The sequence below is a fragment of the Battus philenor genome, unplaced genomic scaffold, assembly GCF_028537555.1.
Source record: "Battus philenor isolate CCGP_79_NKW_IND1 unplaced genomic scaffold, ilBatPhil1.0.hap1 SCAF_16, whole genome shotgun sequence".
Taxonomy (NCBI): domain Eukaryota; kingdom Metazoa; phylum Arthropoda; class Insecta; order Lepidoptera; family Papilionidae; genus Battus; species Battus philenor.
In genome coordinates this window covers 6,961,465-6,981,036 of record NW_027181678.1, presented here as the reverse complement: position 1 = coordinate 6,981,036, position 19,572 = coordinate 6,961,465, and the positions used below count along the sequence as shown (strand labels likewise).

At 33.0% G+C, this 19,572-nt stretch overlaps 1 protein-coding gene across 2 annotated transcripts in view; it reads right to left on the bottom strand.

Moving 5' to 3' along the window:
• Window positions 1-18,633, bottom strand: part of Arl4 (ADP ribosylation factor-like 4) — a 50,341-nt gene extending 31,708 nt beyond the window's left edge. For both annotated transcript variants that reach the window (XM_068762273.1, XM_068762272.1), the window contains exon 1: window positions 18,192-18,633. The gene's annotated coding sequence lies outside the window, so the exon portion shown is untranslated. The remainder of the gene's footprint in view (window positions 1-18,191) is intronic.
• Window positions 18,634-19,572: the final 939 nt, after the last annotated feature.

Here is a 19,572-nt window from a genome sequence, read left to right as displayed (position 1 = left end):
AGAACAAGGAATTAAGTACGCGCGTAGGTATTACAAGAACGAAAAAATACTGTTGTTTGTGTTATTAATAAACGTCAGAGATCGTGATCTTACTTGCTCATTGAGACGTAACATCCAACTCTCAAAGGAAAGATTGTGAACAGTACCACAAAATGGTGATCGGTAATTAGTGTAAAAGCTATAAAGGATTTAATATATACCTCATTTGCTGTCAACTAGTATTTTAGTGCATCTATACAAAAATCAAACTTTTCAATAATAAATTAATGATGTTGTAGTAAGAAAAACCGTTTTCAAAATTTAAATATATTGCCGAATCGATTTGTAGTAAACATGTTATAATTTATTACATTAATCATAGTTTACTAGTAGTTCCTCCAGACTGCTGTCAGAAGTTATTGACCTGACCCATAATCACTTTATATATATATATCTAATTTTTAGTTAATTTATTACGTAAGATATGAGGTGTGGTAGAGTGACTGAATACAATAAGTATTGTATATACAAAAGCATAATATTTATCAAAGTAGTTTTTTTTATAATTTCAGGAAAAACCGTGTCTTATGGTATTGGTATTAAATATTAATGCAGCAGCAAGGAAAAATTATAACACTATAGTGCAAGATGTGTATTTCTGATTTGAATAAAGAGAAACATAATAAACGAGTTCATATATTTTATAACAAATCTGTTAAACGACTTCGAAACAAACTCGGCTAACTTTTTAAAAGGCTTCTTGGCGTTACAGCTTAGTTTTAATCTCAAAGGGATTGCATCTAAAAGAAAGGTTTTATAAGTTTGTTTTATAAACCATCTTATAAAAATTATTTCTGTTCTTAATCAAGGGGAAGGTAAAGAAAAGAATAACACAGATATAGACAGAATATATTTAGGTAAAAAAAGACATGAAATTTTTTAAATAAAAAAACAGTAGTTACATCCTCTATGTTAAATATCTCTATAATTATAGATTTTTAACTGAGACGATTTCGGTATTGTTTATACATATTGTGAATCACATAATGACGTCATTTGTTTTACTTTTGTGCATTATATGGTATTGTGCAACTACAATACGTCTGTGGATATGACCTCCAAAGAGGAGGGATTGAGCGTTCTAAACGGATCCCCAATTTTGTTCAAATTTATTTTAAAAGAGACAAAGGCCAGCCGACCTTCATACTAAAAGTCACGGAGGGGAGATGGCGCGTCCTTCAATGAGATCTTTTATTCATAACTAGCGATTTATTCTCGTTAATGTCGTATTTGATTTATAATTTGTAAAAATATTTTCGATGTTAATTAACTATTAAAAATCTGCCTTCCGTATACATAATATAAAATAATTTTAAATAACCTCAGATAGAACCATATTTACATTCGAGTTATGTACCACATTTAACATTTTTAATTATTCACTATTATTTATGTAGCATTTAAAGAAATAAAAAGGTTTTTATTTCTTCATAATTATTACACAATAGTCAGTAAACAATTATATTACTTTATTTAGTTTAATGATTTATTATGATTTTCTAAGGTGTCAAACTTAATTCAAAAACCAAATCAAGTGAATAATCCACATCTCAATTTACATCTTATGAACGAGTGAATACAAGTAAATAGTAGTATATACTACTGTGTATACTACTATTTTACAGGATAGTTTAAATTAAATTAGGTTAAATATTTGTTTCGTACGTATAAGTAGTTGTGAAAGGATCGATAACACGGTAGCTAATTATGACGAAGCATGAAGGCTCAGCAAACTGCATGACGGCGCACGTGCCTTATTTCCGGCCGGCCGCCCATCGCTCAGCGGACGGTGGGGCCCGGAAGCGACGATACTATCCACAGCGGAACACTATATTATTCACGCATCCTATAATCTACCTCGGTGCTATAATTGGCACTTACTCTCTTCCTCCACACGTATGGGACATGAGGACGAACAACAATTACATAAGAGTTGATATATTCAGCGAACATACAATTGCTTATTTACCTACTACACATGCCACTTGGGTAGTAGTGTAATTATTGGATAAAATTAATTTGTAATTAATTAGTTTTTACATTGTTAGTATTTTTTATTGAATGAATGACAAAGAAAACAACAAATTTCTGGCGTTCCAAGTAGATCTCTTGGTAAATGAGTACAATACCTTAACTATGAATGTGAAAGAAAACTTACAGTATTGTGTGGTTTATCGCGAAAGCCGCAAGGAGAAAATGCACTACTCATAAAACACGATATGTGAGTGTTTCATTATCCATCGTAATTCTTACGTCGTTCCTTCAATGCGGAACAATGAAAACAATAGAGTGAACGCGCGGCAATAAAGTTTCGATACGTTTTTGTACATTTATTTTTTCTATACGTCGTTAACGCGTATCGTCCTACAACAGTTTGCAGTTAGACATTGACCAAAATCACGTGGGGTTATAACTGGCGTATGTACAGAGAGTAATTGGAGCGTCGTTCCGGCCTGCTCTGTTTACCTCACTTTGTTATTGAAATGCGTTTCGTTTTATTCCTTCTGAAATGTATAAACATGAGGTTTTGTTTTGCACCAGGCGTGAAGTGATGTTCCAGTGCTGTGCAGTGAGGAATGACATTCGGTCGGCGAGCTAATTAACATGAATAACTATTTCGAATGTAAATTATAATTGTGTTAATTTGTACTTTACTCACCTGAATTTTTGTACATGAATGTCTAACTAGGGATTTGTATGTGGTCTATCACTAGGGCCTCAATGACAAGCTCGCAGTTACTCAACTTGTGAAATGTCGAGAGGGTTAGCTATTTCTTTTCGAGATTGTATCAGAAATGAGGAGATCCGTAGACGAACGAAAGAAACGACCATAGCCCAGCGGATAGGCAAGTTGAAGTCGCAGTGCGCAGGCGACATAGTACCAAGAATATACGGCCATTGGGGTTAAATTTCTGGGGTGAAGACCAGATACTGGCGAACGCGGCGATGGAACACACAGGATACTGGCCGTTTTCAACCGTTCTTATTGGACATAGATTTATAAGAGAAGGCCTAGGTCCAATTGTTAATGTATAGCTCGTTTGTCAGCAAAAAATCTTAATCTTTTACATCAATTCCTAACTATTGTGTATAAGGTAATCGCTCTGAAATTTTTCTATTGAAATGCGACAGGCTAATGACATTTGGCAGGACAACTCTGCAGGGACAGTTAGTAAACAATAATTAAGTTTAATATTTAGAATCTAAACTGAATTTTTAAAACGCTTGCTATTAATATATTATTACTACTGTATTTATTACATCAATTGTCAACGTATAAGCTATACATACCTCTATAAAACTTTTACACCTATCAGCAATGAATGCTAGCTCCTGAAACTAATAATCCTATCGTAACTAGCGATTGCGTAGTAATTCGGCTCCCTCAGACACCCTCGACTTGAATGCTAAAAACGTTTTAATAGGTATTTGATTATTTTACTTAACTACGTAACCAAAAATTAAAACTGACTAAGCAAAGACAGGAAGCACTATTAACAATCAGTTCAGCCTTAGTTCAAGAATATTGTGATTGCAATCTTTACTATGTTACCTAATTCTTTTTATAAAAAAAACTTTTTTTTTAAAAAATACACAGCACGATTGAATTGCAAATTTCACACATGTTCAACTTGCGGTTGTATTTTCTATGAGAGCGTAGAGTTTGATGAAAAATAAGTTTATATTGGAAAATAGGTCACAGAGTATGTATGTATGTAAATCCTGCTCACGCCCGGCAACGGGGGATTAACAGGGAAACCGTTTCGGCTCGGGGATATCAACCTTGTTTGTCTCATATTCAGCGCAAACAAGGATAACCGTGAATGAATTTTCATATTAAATTCTACGACGCAATTTTTATCAGGTAGTTTTAGATTATGTAACAATTGTATAAGATAAGCAATATATATTAATTGTTATATATGTATGTATATATACATGTATATATATAAATACATATATATATATATATATATATATATATATATATATATAAGTGTGTGTGTGTGTGTGTATATCGCAGCCAACGAATTTACAATACATTACAATATACGACACAAAACTTATACGTGGGCCAATAAACGTAATATTATTTCAAGTCGTAGTCACGAAAAAAACGTCGGCCAACGTCAACATCATCATTGGATCCGAAGGGGGTTCACAACTGGACATAGATAGATTTTTGATTTTTTTCACTGATAGATTTCCAATAGGACCTATTGGAAGAAGCCTGCATCCTGTGTCTTCCGACAAGCTTGGCAAAGTTGTCTGATCACCTTATGAGTGAACGTCTTACATTCCGCTTGGTTGTACTTCAGACTCCAATCTCTAGAACCTAAAGGTGCAAGAGGTTATTCGTTTTGCGAGCTATTTGGCCACTCAGTAATTTGACAAAGAAACTAATATAATAATTTTGTATCTTGTCTGCGTCTACGAATCTCCTCGTTCCTGATTCCATCTTGTATAGGGAGGAGTACAAAATATTGCATAAATTTAATTGATTTGGTAATGACATAAGACTTGCGAATTGATCTTACGCATTGAATACAATTTTGATTACAAAAGCCACACACAGAAATAATAACAAAAAAACCCCTGTAATCGTTAATTATTACAATTACATCGTAGCTTACTTATTTACCGTGATACAATGAAATCAATGATAAGTAAGGTCACATGCCACGACAGCTTATATTTTTTTTATTATTACGAATGCGGTAGCGTAGTCTACTCAATAGAAGCTAATAAATGTAACCGTGACATCTTTTACCGGTTTTGTTACAAAAATAACATTATAATATTTTGCAATAAAAATTTTTAACATAAAAAGTTTATAATTCATATATATTATTCATATAAAATTTTGTTAATGTAATGCGTTTTTTAGTTTTATATACCGGCGAATTTTTTCTCATTTGATCACTATACTGTACTATAGTCACACTATGTAAATAAAATTGTCTTCTGATTTTAATCAGTCGTATTCAATAGTTACATATAGTATGCGATATCTAATATTTTATCGGAGTGTAAGAAAAACAAGAAGATATGTCGTGTAAAACTAACACTTGGTATTTTATTGTTCTTAGGAACAACGGCATGGTGAATCAACAAGTCATATCGTTGATAAATGACTTTAGTTGACTGCCGCATACCAGGGATGGACGCATGAAGTGAAATACTTTCGTTCGAACAATGTCTTGCTGATCGGAATGTAATCTTACGGCATCATGTAGTTTTATAGTGCGAACTGAGCTATGACTAATTAATTATCATGACTCGAATTCTGAGCTTTGTTACGTTTAAAATATGGTAGTTTCATGTCACAAAAATATCATACATACATTTTAGCGACTATTCCATTGAAAACAGCTGGTTACCGATAACTAAATGGTTCTTTTGTGGCAAAATAAGTAACATAAACACTTAAAGTTAAGATAATTCGAATGTCGCGATTTAAAAGGACTAATTAATAATGTCGTCAATAATACATAACATTGAAATTTCTGAACGCCGTGTCTCTCGTAAACCCTCCAAATAGAAAATTCCGTCTCTATGAGAATTCATGGCATAGCGTTGTGTAGTGGGTGTGAAATTATAAATATCTACCCTCGTCGATCTCGATTTAGGGAGCTCAATGTCACTGGCTTCATTCTTCATGATATTTTTACTTTACAAACGTAAACATGTAGGATAAGTCTGCTCGTATGTTACATGCGATCAAACACACCTTATGAGGTTGGAATAATCATGAACCTCGTTTACAATAAGGAAGATTATCGCGTATTTATTCCTACATTCGATTATATAACGTTCGAACTTGATATCATTTTCTAGGTCAAGTATCTTGGTTATACAAAGTTTACTTTCAACAGACTATTTGTTTTCAATTTTCATAAACTGATTAAATGGTTATAGGTGAAAAGTTTTAAATGCATGAATGTTTAGCTATATTACTATCAATAAATATATATACTTTACGCCAATATTTTTTTTCAGAAATAATAAATAACGCCATACATAGTAAGAAAAATGTTTTCGAATTTCAAATTACTACGTTTGTAGTTAATAATTGTTTACTATCTGTCCCTGTAGACGATGTACTACCAGAAGTTATTGGCCTCTAGCATTAAGATAGTTTCAAAGTGATCACTTTGTACGGGTGATTGGAAATAAGTCTAAAAGCTATTGCTAACAAATGAGCTATTCATTCACCTCTTTTAAACTTTTTACGCGTGTAATTAATCATCCTTTATAAATATACACGTTTTTAATGTGTTTGCAACATTACACTATTACTTCAAGTGGAAAGATATAATAGTTCTGCGTGCAAAGCATGAAGAGACCTCTAAATTAAAGATACAATTAGAATCTATTTTAAAATAATTGCGTGCCAAATCTCATATGATAAAATATCCAGCTATTACATGTTGCATAGTTCGTAAAGAGAAAGGTTTAAGCGATTTCAGTTGTGAAATATAATCTACTCGTATATTGGTTCGAAAGCATGCGTCGAAACTGAGAAGGCGGACGGCGCTATTAACAGAGCACCGACGCCACTTGGGCACGTTTGGTATCTTCCATAATGCGGGCGCTGTCGTTTAAGACAATGAACGAGGAAACCTTTTTAAATTTCTAGATCAATAACCCCTGATCCAGATACGGATCGATGACACGACTGTTTTTAGAAAATTCAATAACTTAATTCACATTGTAGTTATTATTGATATATATTAAATGAAATTTTAAAATAAAAGCAATCTCTGTAAATGTTATTTTTCCAAGCTTTAAACTTATGTCATTTAGCGGCAGAGATTAACATAGAAAACATTTTCTCCGAAGCTTTTTATTTACAATTGCACTTAAATGTTTATGCAGATATGTATACCTACGTTATGAGTAAAGATTTTTAAGTCTGTACAATATATATTCCTAATTTTATTGTGAATGGGCGAAATAACAAAGTCAGATCGCGTCGCTCACAAAACGCCGACGTGACTGTTTGAGTGCTGTTGAATAATAATTAACTCAAACTGTTCTTAGCGGATGTCGCTACTTTAAATGCGTCTCAGATCGTCAAATTAATGTTACTGTTAGACTTTATGTTATAACCTGAAGTTTGTTATTTTGACATATTCAGACCCTCGATTTTGATTGATAAAGGTTAAGTAACACTTTTCACCGAATTACTAAGATTTACTTCACGAAAATAATCGAAAGTTATGATAGACACCTAGTAGCTAATTTCGTATTGCAGTTTGTAATTTAAACATATAATTAAAAAAAATGGTTTAACTGAACAAAATTAAGTGTAATTACGGAAATGTCTCTCTTTTTCCGAATCCAGTTTAATAGGCAACATAAAGCGTTGCTAATTTTCTTTAATATGTAACACATTCAGACAACTTTTATAAAAATGTGTAAATATTGCGTTAGTTAAAATAATAGTTAAATATTTTTAGTCCAAATTGTTTGTAGGTTATAATTAACATCCCACATGTCTATTTTAAGGAGAAACCAGCAGTGAACGACCGAGTCCCACGTCTTTTTGACTTATTTATTAATTACACGTCTATCTAATTCGACGTGACTGGAAGTTTAATTATGAGTGACTGTTTTTAAAAGTATTAAGGGCATTCACTTACTGTCCCGTTCGTTCTAATAATAATTCCATTTGACTGTTGATTTATGCTAGTAGACGACAATCAATTCAATTGTTGGAATTTAGAATTTATGAACCTATAAATATCCTGATCTATGGTAAAGGTCTTATTTTTACAAAAGTTACAAAAGACGAATAAATTTACGAAATATAAAGAGTGTAATGACGAGAAATAAATAACCATTAACAAAATTTACGTCTATCCAGCCTTGTTTTTGTATAAGATTCAAAATAAATTCGTAGCGAAACAAGGTTAAAGAAACTAGGTCAAAGGTTTAGAAATTTTATGTCTAGACTAAGTATATCACAGTAAGTAATATTGTTATACGCATTCTAGATAATTTAATATAAGATAAAAACGAAGTCACAAAATGTTAACCTTATTATTAGATAAAATAGGTTAATCTTTACTTGTTAAACTTGTTTTTGTGCGCATATGTAAAATGAAGTTTAATAATAAACAAATTTATCTGACGTAGATTTGACATTTCGATTTTATAAGTTAAATTTATCGCCTTATTTGAACACGAGGCGAAAAAGATTTTTTCGTACAGATTAAAATTCAATGGGTACATTAAAAACTTAATGAAGACATTTTACAAATTTTTCAAATTTAATTTATTTTTAACTAAATCCTCATTACCCTTATTTGACTAATTAAAAAGTTTATTTATAGCATAAATATTGTATCACCTATTGAATCAAATAGTTAGCATGTATAAATGTATTTGAATTGAAAGTATAAATTAATTTCTAGAGTTTTTTAGATAATACACAAAAATACTTGAATAAATAGATAAGATAAGAACGGATCTTAGTTTTATTTGTACTAAGCTTCTAATTGAATATAAATACTGATCTGCTTGTGATAATTTTTACATGATTTTTAATAAGGTAAGTCACTTAAAACCTTATTATTAGTGTATAACTAATTGTAAACAGGATTATCATATTACAATTAAAAAACAAACCATTACTTTACATATATTTTATTGTGTTTAACATATCATTTTTTTATTTTTAAGGCATACATGATTATTTTCGTAAAGTTGTTTTGGGAATAAATGTAAATGAGATTTACAACGTTCTGTAAGAATGGATTTCATTTAAAGCGGTAGACAATGGATTGCGTAACATCCGTTTATACAGTGATGGTAACATCGCCACATACGGTAATGTTCCTACAGCGTTGTTACTTCAAGAGAATATTTTTTTTTACTTTCATATTTACTTACCATAATGGTACAGTAAGGAAATAACGGCTTAGTGTTTTGTGCGCAGACCGCAAAGTGCATCGCACTTTAGTGTCATGGCTATTTTGCGAATTTACGGCTTTTGGTACGATTTTGAGCCTTCTGAATGAATTGCGACATGAATATTAACATTCGAATGTTGTATTAAAATATGTAGAATAGTAAATCGACAGATAAAAAGTTTAAATATATTTAGGTTACAGTGATTAGATCTATCCGGTCGAGTTCTTAACATCAAAAGTCGATAGCAATGCAACACCCAGTTTAGACTATTCGTTCATGTATATGAGAGTAGCGCTTAAATATTTAGTGTAAAAAAGTGTAAGGGGCGTTGAAAACTCTTCCCACCTCCAGCGTCACCTTTTAGATCGATACGTATGACGGAAATGAGATTTTGCAATCATTTTAGATTACAGAGATTCCTTAGCGATTTGATTCCCTTGTAATCTATTTATAGAGATTTTTCAATGTTGATTTAAAACAGTTCATTCATTTGAGTCATATATTTTAGTTAGCTGTTGTATGCCATAGCAAACTATTATTAAAAATAGAGTAGTCTTGTAAATGATTTGACCTTACTACCGATCTAACTAATAGCATTATGCAATGGTAAACGCGAACAAGTTCGATGAACAATAATAAACGAGCCCAGTTCATTATCGCTTGAAAATAGGGTGATTTATTGTTCACTAATATCTCTCAACAGAATAGGCCTAGTCATATGATTTATTAAAATTGCCTTTTTTATGTACGAATATTACATTATTAAATGAGTAATATAGACTGTTTTTTTGTAAATTGTTTCATTAATTAGAAATTACAATTACAAAAACAGATTAAATGATTGCAATTATAAATTAAATATATGGTTTTAAATACACAATTTTTATAATAAACAAACAAAACGTAATAGAAACGTAAAAACTGGATGGGTAATAAAAAGCATACCAATAAAAAAGAAATTTCGCATCAGAAAAATCTACAAATGTCAAAGAAGTCATCCCGAGCCAATTTTGCGTTAGTAAATGCTAAAAGCTTGCATTTGCGGCGTGCCAGATTTCTTTTGTTCTGCAGAAATAACTCTTTTGTTGGTACCTTCGAAGGCGACGGAATAATGGCGGCTGTTGCTCCTATTTCAAATGATGCGGGCGACACTAGTTACAGAGCAACAATAAAACCGGTAAACCGAAGCGTAAATTTTCAGTGCCACTGCGATTTTGGAAATGAATTAATTTGCTATTAATTATTACTTCGAAGCATTAAAATATAATCTACACAAATTTGTAGTTATAAAATTTGATAACAATATGAGAAAAGAAAAGCAACAGAAGAACGTTGTGTACAAAAGAATGTTGTGATAAAACCATTCAAAAGAATTTTACAATTTTAATACAAGAATTTCGACAGTATAATACAGAAAATAAACGAATAAATACATCGAAATACTAATATTTCAATGCATTTATTCGTTTCTAATAAATAAAAAACTCAATAAATTTCCTACTTCGTAACAGTCCGAAGCAATTTCGACGATTATATTTTAAATAAAATTCGTCGATATTTAATGTAAAATAATGCCATTTTAGATGTTATCTTTAAATCACTTAACAACTGAACACGGCATGTGTGGGTAGTAGAAATATCGCGTGGGACAACCTAATTGTAGCCACTGACTGTCGTTATTCTGACCGAACGACCTCCAAACTAAATTAAAACAATCAAAATGATGTGTTTTAGTATAATAAATATCTGGTCTATTAGTTAGATTTTATTTGTTATCATTTCTATATAATACACATACGCAGGTTTTTAATACGTGGGTTGAAAAATTGTAAAATATTACAATTTTTTTTTTGTTATTATTTGAAACATGGAAAACTTGGTATATCAGTTATTTTTATAACCAGTCTATTGTATTTCTTATATTTTTTGCATAAACTTGTAAATACTGTAAAAAGCTATAATTTTTTAAAAACATATAAATGTTACAGTTGCGTAGTAATGTAGCAACTGAATAAAATACTGCTAACAAATATGAAGGTTAAAGATACATTCGATGTGCTTATTCTATGAGGCACGAGGACATCCGTTAGTCAAATAGAAAGCTGTAATGATTAAACGCCTTAGAAATTGCTTTCTTGGTCCAGATTTTTTTTTAATATAATGAAACTTTTATATTCATTTAAAAATTTTGGGAAAAACATCATCTTTTTATACATCCAGTTATATAATTATAGAGATCCATTAAAGTGGATTTTGACGGGATCCAAGTTGCAGGTGCAGGTGAAAGCTGTTTAGTACATACATACACTCTCAAATTCTTTGAACATGCCATTTCAGGTTATTTCTTATGCATATTATTACATATTCTTATTACATTCATACCGGTACCGGCGTTTGGAAAAGCTATTATTTTTATATTTTCATATCTAGTACGTTATAAACAATTTACAGAGATTTTCATTTTAGAGAACTGATATTGGGCGAATAAATTGAAACTAAAATTTATAATGCTATTTGAAAATTATTAAGTTGTTTATGCTGAGATCTTCGTTGATGTACAGAGCTCTGCCTAATAATAAGTCGTTGTTTATTACAATATAAGCGCACGTTGCGTAAACATAAAGTGAAGTGTTATGTTTAAAAAATCGGTAACATATACTATGTCTAACAATAAATATATTGAAAAGGTCATCATAAGTAAACACGAATGGAAAGATTAATGCGTAATGTCTGCTAAACGATGCGCCGTCCTTGCGTACGAACCTGTTCTTTTCAATCTAGTCATTCCACGGACGTTTGCGGCTACGTATATTTATTACGAACAAAACGTTCAGGATAGTACAGTACAATCGACTGGTTTAAACCCGTCGACCACAAATAGCAACTTCGGTCTTTAGCCAACGTGGAATGTTGGTACCAAGTTCTTTAACGGATTGATTTGTTATGTTTTAGACATTTATACAGTGCTGTTATAGGGAAAGATTATCGAATCGAAAATATTTTTACGATCTTATATAAAATACGCGGGTCATGCAAATTGATTTTATTTGTAAGTTAGATTTAATTTGGAAGTGATTGGTAGTGACATCAAACTTTAAAGGTACCGTACAATACACCAGATAGTTTACGGACCAAGTTAACCTTAATAATATTTTCTGTGTAATATATACAGGAGTTATTTTAAACTAGTATTTGGTATAAGCATCTTCGACTTTATCCATGACAAAACCTGTTATAACGGCTTTGTGTATTACCACTTTAAGTGCGTTGATAAAATTTTAAATAAAAATATCTTTACAGCGGCAGGGATAAAGGGTTGATGAATCATTGGGACCAAAGGAATTTCCGACCACAGTGAAGTTGCTTTAAGCGATTCAAAACACGAACGGGATGAATCAGTAATGAAAATATTCAAAGTTAGGACAACATAAAGAAAAAGACAATGGCCTGTCACTTTGCAAATACTTATTTAAAAGATACTAAAAAATATTTACTATTCAAATAGTTGCTGCAAATAGGATTGAGAGAGGTACTATTTTATAATGTTGTTCAGTAAACTACAAATATTTGAACTTTGTACTTTGTTACCAGTGTTTACGGCATATTTAAATTAATTAATATCTAAATGGGTTATTGACAAATTAGCTGTAAATTTTTATATAACCCATTTCTCAGCAAAAAGTTTTAAAGCCTTTACACCTGTTTCCAATTACTTTGTATAATCACTGAAAAATGTTTCTTTCGTTTATTTTTTCTACTGACATGCCACAGGCCAATGACATCTGGCAGTTTCTAAGTTTCAAGTTTCTAAAATACTTTTTCTTACTACATTATCATTACGTTAGTGATTATTTCTTAAATCATTAATTTTTGGATAAGGCTTACCATATATTATTTTATAGCAAATAAGCTATACGGAGTGAAAAATTTTGAGAAGACTTTTTTTTCGTAGGTTCAATTATTCGTGTGCAATACACAAAAAGAACATTTAATGACCATCACATCTAAAAGATTATGTATAAAAGCAATTGTTACAGTTGGTCACTGTAAAAATAAGTCGGGTTAGCCAACAGCATCTGACCTTGTCGCTATTATGTACAAGAGGTGCTATAGTAGTTTACTACCAACTGCCAGTTGAATAAATTTTAACGTGCACCTAACTTAGATAAATAATATTTACGATGATATGGTTTTAAAATAAAAAAAAAATACTTTTAGACCAGTGTTTTCGACTGTACGATTTTAAAATGTACATCATAAACATGTCAGAGCCGCAGTAGCCCAGAAGTTAAGACTGATACTTGCAATCTGTAATTTTGTATGTAATTCACACTCTGCATTAATGATATAAAATTATTGCTCACAAATAAGTTTTCGGGGGATTGCCAGCAGCGTCGTCTGCCTACCAAACCTTATACCACACTGCGATCGTCAATTTGCCTGCCAAGCGTGTCGATTATGGAAAATGTCTCTATGCCCTGGCCTATATCTTACAGTGGGCGTCTATGGGCGGAAACGACGACGACGAATCATGTCGTCTAATCCGATAATTAGGAGCCACTTAAGGGAGACCTCGAGCTTAGCTATCAAAAACGAAGTTATGGTTTAATTTCAAACCCACGGAATCTAAATAACAACAAGTGTTTAACGATAGATGTAACATAAAATTTAAATTAAATTTTTGCGTACAGCTATTTACATTGATTGTCGTACCAACTCTTTTTCTTACATATCTTAATGTAAATAGCTAGGTTATGTTAATAATATGTTATGTTAATACTTTGAGTTAAACTAGAAAAAATATTAATATATTTTTAAAATCACAATATCACAATTATTGCAAAAAAATCTGAGATTACTAGCGATGGTTCTATTAAACGTATATTTAATACAAAGCGGAAATAATTGATGTAAATAATAAACATCTTTATACATTGCTTTGTTTTATTATAATAATTTATTTAAACTTTAATCGACAACTTGCTTTTTATATGGAGATGAATTTTTAGTAAAACGACGTGAATCGACGGTGTGTATATGATGCAACCAGGTGGCGAAACTGGTTACCTTCCCCCTTTGCGGTCGGATGTGCTTTGCAAATGCGCTTTAAGATTTCTCCCATCTTATGTTACTTTGACACCCAACACGTTTAAAGTACCACCTGTTTTGGCTTAATGTTGCAAAATCATGACACGCGTGAACGTTTTTGGAGGTCTAATGCGTTGCAATCACAATGTTGCAACAGCTAATTAACGATCTATTTTGCATCTCATTAATTCAATTAAACCGATTTCAATTAAATACATGTTAGGCACAAATAATACACAGGGGGATTGGTTATCGACGTCCACCCACACGGAGGACAGACGACCTTGTTAATGTTGTAGGAACACGCTGAATGCAGGCCGCTTCCTACCGGTCCTACTGAACATAGACTGTCAAGCAGTAGTGGACTACCTACAGCTAAAAATTTTGATAATGATGACAATGATGGGCGCACGTCATCAATCTGAGAATATTATATAATGTATATAGTGTTATTGATGTATAAGCTTTATATGGGTGTATATATAGTTTATTTGTCGGTAAATAGTTTAGAAGCTGAATTATTTGTATTGGAATACGACAAGCCAATAATTTCACTATTATTGAAACTTGATTTTTCGATAGGGTTTACTATACATTAACTAACAGCAAATAAATATTATCCCTTCAAAGCTTTTACTTCTATAACTCATCCTGTATATATAAAGAGCTCATTTTGTTCAATGACTAGTTGTGTTTTTCCTTTCTATTGCATCTTATTCGTATTACACAGTGTTTACTTGCTTTATATATATATATATATATATATATATATATATATATATATTACATAGTACAGTAGACAAAGCTGGAAATTGTGTATAATATACTTGTCATGTTGATATACTTGTTTGTTATTCAAATAAATAAATAAATCAATACCTAATACGAAGTTTAATGGAAGCATTAACGACAGATGTCAAATCTCGTCCGTTTTAAAAGTCTTTAAAATATCTATGGGCTTTATGTGCATTACGCAGCAAATTTCGTTCTAGTGGGATTGTTCCAGTAACACAATCTCACACGCAAGGTCAAACAGGTAGATGAGAGAACCCTAATATTTATTTTTATCGTATTGTAGACCTTATTTGGAACTATGATATCTGCAATGTGTAAATACAAGTATCATAGTTTAAAATTGTTTCAGGTTGTTAATATCTTAGTCAACGTGCTAAATGAATTTCAAAATTTAGTGTGTACGATTAATGGAAGATTAATTTTTCAATTTGCCATTTCGTTGGGTACATCCTCAGCTTGACTTCTGTCCGCAATTAATAATGCGAACGTTGGAGGTTAATTGCCATTTACAGCTCCTCTGGTTTGGGATGACAAAAAATCCGGGATAGATTTCTTTACAGTAACTAAATTAGAGATTTCACTCGTTAGGCTAGTAAGTGATCAAAGAAGTAACAGTATTCCGATTCGATGTTGTCTAACAAGGCCAAATCAGCTGCTAGTCTAAGAAAAACAAAAATGAAAATGTCCGCAAAAAGTTTACCGATTTTCTCAGGAAGTTTGATATTACACAATGTGAAAACCGGAAAGCTGGTATATACCAGCTGGTTTTTATAAACGACTTTATGTAAGATAGCACGATTTGGAAGTGATATATTTGCCTAAAGATTATTTTAATAATAATTAAATATAAAATTATATAACCTTAAAACAGTCATTATTTTTCGCGTGTTCTGTTCAAGTGTGTGGCATTTATCCGAGCAGGTGGTAGACTCATCTTTACGACATCATCTTGACATGTATTTAGAAAGCCTGGATAGAATTTATAGAACGCTCCAAAGCCTCAATGTAACTCTCATATCATCTATTTGTGGTATATGTAGAACAAATGTTATTTTCATTGGATCGAACTGTGACTGTTGCTAAAATGGCATCTTCAGATTCCGAGGGCTCTAACGCAGCAAGGCACAGAGTGCGCCTCGTCTGAGGCCTCTTTTAAAGTGGCGAAGTTCGAGGGTTCCCGGGGGAACCTCGGTTCGGACCGCTACATGCTACTATTTTACCGGATTGAAAGGCCGACGAGCTCTTAGATAGCTTCAGTGGAACGCTCCATGGAGTTATTACCCTTTAGGGCCCCCAGGAGGGCCTCCCGGCATTCCGTGACAAGGATGGCCGAGAGGGCCGTACCTCGGTTTCTATTGCTTGGCAAATATCAATGCTACCACTTCGAAAAGCGTTAGCGCTGGGGGAAGAAGTGGAAGAACAATCTTGCAATGCTTCTATCTGGTATGACCGGGGTTCGCTCCTCCTGTGATATACGATCCGACTTCGTTTCCGACGAGGTCGGATCCCTTTGATTATCGAATGGCAACGATGACGGTGTGCAGTGTACATGGTTTGTCTTATAGTCATCGCGTCGTCTGGAAACTCGAAAACGTGTGTCGGTCTCAGGACGACGCGACGTTTGAATGTACCGTGTGTGATCGTATAGTAGGTGGCAATAGCTACAATCAATGTGTTGAGCGGCAGAGTCTGAACGAATTGATGCCCGTCTAACGAACCAGACGATTGTTGGCAGTTTCATGTCAACGTGCAAGTCTGCATTGCGTACGTACCACGGCGCCCCTGTTGCCATACGCATGAATCTTTTTTGTACGACCTGGTATCTGTGAATGACGTGGGGATTAGCATGCGCGAAGCACAGACTAGAGTATGTGAGGGTTCTGATTGCAGCTTTATAGTGTCAATTAATTCGACAGTGATATTTAACGCCCTTTATTTAGTAATGGATAGATGCGGCTGAGTATTGAAATTGGTTATGTCATCCAGAATGACACTCAAACAGCGGAGTTGAGTCACCGAACTGTCCATGAGTGTGGTCAGAACAGATAGAAGAGAGCGGTTGTGCTCCAAAAACAGTTGCTGCGCTTTTGAAGGAATAATATTTAACCTCCATTTTCAGAACTATCATCACAGGATGTTGGCTACGGTGTGGAGAGGCTTAGTGTTAGCGTCGGGCGCGACACCAGAAGTGTAAATACATGTGTCGTCTGGGAATAGGGCGAGCTATACACCCTTGACACGAGGGATGTCATTGGCGTGAAACGTGTATAGAACCGGTACGAGGACCGATTCGATTTATAGTACAAGTATTCACGGTATAAAAATAAATTGGTACGTTGTCATGTCGATTTATTGGGCAACGTTTATGTTTATTTTTACGGACATTTCTTGGAACGATGGTTTAGCCGGTTTCAGTAACAAAACATCGCGACCGACGCTTGTGTCATCGCTCGATATACAGCGGCAATTTGCTGGTAATACAGTCTTTGTTTGCGACTTAGGACTAAATTATTGATCAAGACTAAAACGAAATGACACGTTAATGGATTGATTGTCCGGTAATTGATATTTCAATGTCTACATATTTTTTATCTACGTAATAAACTGTGTTGTAATATTTTTAAATAAATGTTTCACCAATAAAGGAATAGAACGTTTTTTAACAAGTTTTACATAGATAGCCGATAAGGGGTTTTAATGAAAAATTCAAAATTATAAATAAAAGCGTGTCACTTTTAAATAATGAGTATCTCTGTACTACTAATTATAATTTTTGGTACTAGCGTTCATGTATATTTTTTCTAATTTTTCTTAATTTAACATCTTAATATAACAATGCTTTACATGTTAATGCAAACATTGTTAGATCATGTCGATTAACATCTGATTACATATGCTCTTGATGATAGAAAGGCTTCATAAACGTTTCCAAAAACGTTAAATTGCTACTGAAATAATAAATTCATAACAAAACGAAGTTATAATATTGCTTTCTCTTTGCGATGTATAATGTTTTGTTCTCTGTCATTCAACATTGCTTGTGTTTAAATTTAGCATTGGCGTGTGCAAATTGTACTTCTATCTTTACACCTGGTGGTTACCTCTCTCGTTAGAGATATCTCGGAAAAACACACGCTTGTTGGTACAAGTGCGCGGGGAAGCTTATGTGACGGTAAAAGCTTAATTAAAGTTGTATTTATAGAAAATGTTTACGTTCAATTCAACTACCTTGATAAAATTGTTGTTGTTTCATATTAGGCTAAATAAGCCTTTAATACATTTACACATAGACATTTAACCTTGTTTCCATTTCCTAGGTAAATTAAAAATTAAGTAGTTTAATTACTTACCGCTCTCTGAAATATCCAGTGATCTCGGCAGAGAACTAATCAATATGCAACCGTGTAATAAACCTCACAGTAAGAGCTCTCGGTTGCTCGCAGCTGGGCATCCATTCGATTATTGATTTGCATGCTTCCCTTTACAACAAAGATCACTTGCACGCTTATGGTCCAATGACAAAACATAGATGGGTCATCCAACAGATGAATGAACGATCAAAAGTTTCACTTGTCAATAAATCACCTCTTCGTGTACGTACTTCCTATAAGTACAAATAACACATTACTGTTTTAAAGTATTACGCAATTAAATCGACAGATGTAGTGCTGTAGGCCATGCAGATTTGCATCAATGTCGTATCGATTCTAGTCGGATGGAATTAAACAATGGTTGGCAGAGTCAAAACAATATAAATGCGAGGCGCGCACCGCACGTGCCGCCCCGCCCGCGGTCACCTCCGGACTGAACGAGCCAAGCATCGAGCGCCGAACCCGAACGCAGCGGAGTTGGTTGGATAAAGATTGTGTGGCATTCGGGTGCATTCGAATGTTGTTGGATTCAGACGTCTGCGAGTACCAGAGTAACATAAGTTAATGGTGTTTGACTACGTTAAGATGCGTTCGTTTTTTATCGCAGACGCATAAACATATGCTTTAAAATTTCATAATGCACTGAACAGTTATAACATCTATACATGTACGCGTAAAAGTTAAAACTGTATATACAGTTTATATGTATATATACATAAACTATATACTAATTAATTATTTTAATAGTATATTTAATGTATGTATATATTACACACACTATGTATATGAAAAACAAGTAAATAATATTGACATAAATGTTATCAGTTTTGTAATGGAATATGTGATGGAACTGAGAAGATAAGGGTCAGAATTAACCTCGTGACCCCTATGCCGATTGGTGGTTTTCATAATCTCTTGATTATTTGGTTCTATAATATAATATTACGGTTCCCACACAACATAATAAAATTGCGTTATGGTGCACAACGAAACTAAGTTTTATTTTGAAGTCAATTGGCCTCGTAAAAATATACAATTAGAGTACTTAATAATTGTTCCCTGCTGTCATGAGATTATTAGGAATCTCTGTAATTGCAATAATGTATTCGCAAATTTAATTATGCTTTATTAATTAGTTATGCAAGACATTAAAACTAGCAGGAAATAATTGCTTTCTTGTCACCGCCGCTGTTCATAAGAAAACGTCATTGGCTTTTGATGATATACAGTAGTTAATTTTTACAATACGAGCTCCGTTAAATAACTTTATGACTTTTTGTATTTTCCTCGCGGAAACTCGACCTCGCGGTCTACTGACCTACTGATAGGATATATTGTCAAATTTTGAGCAAGCTGCGTC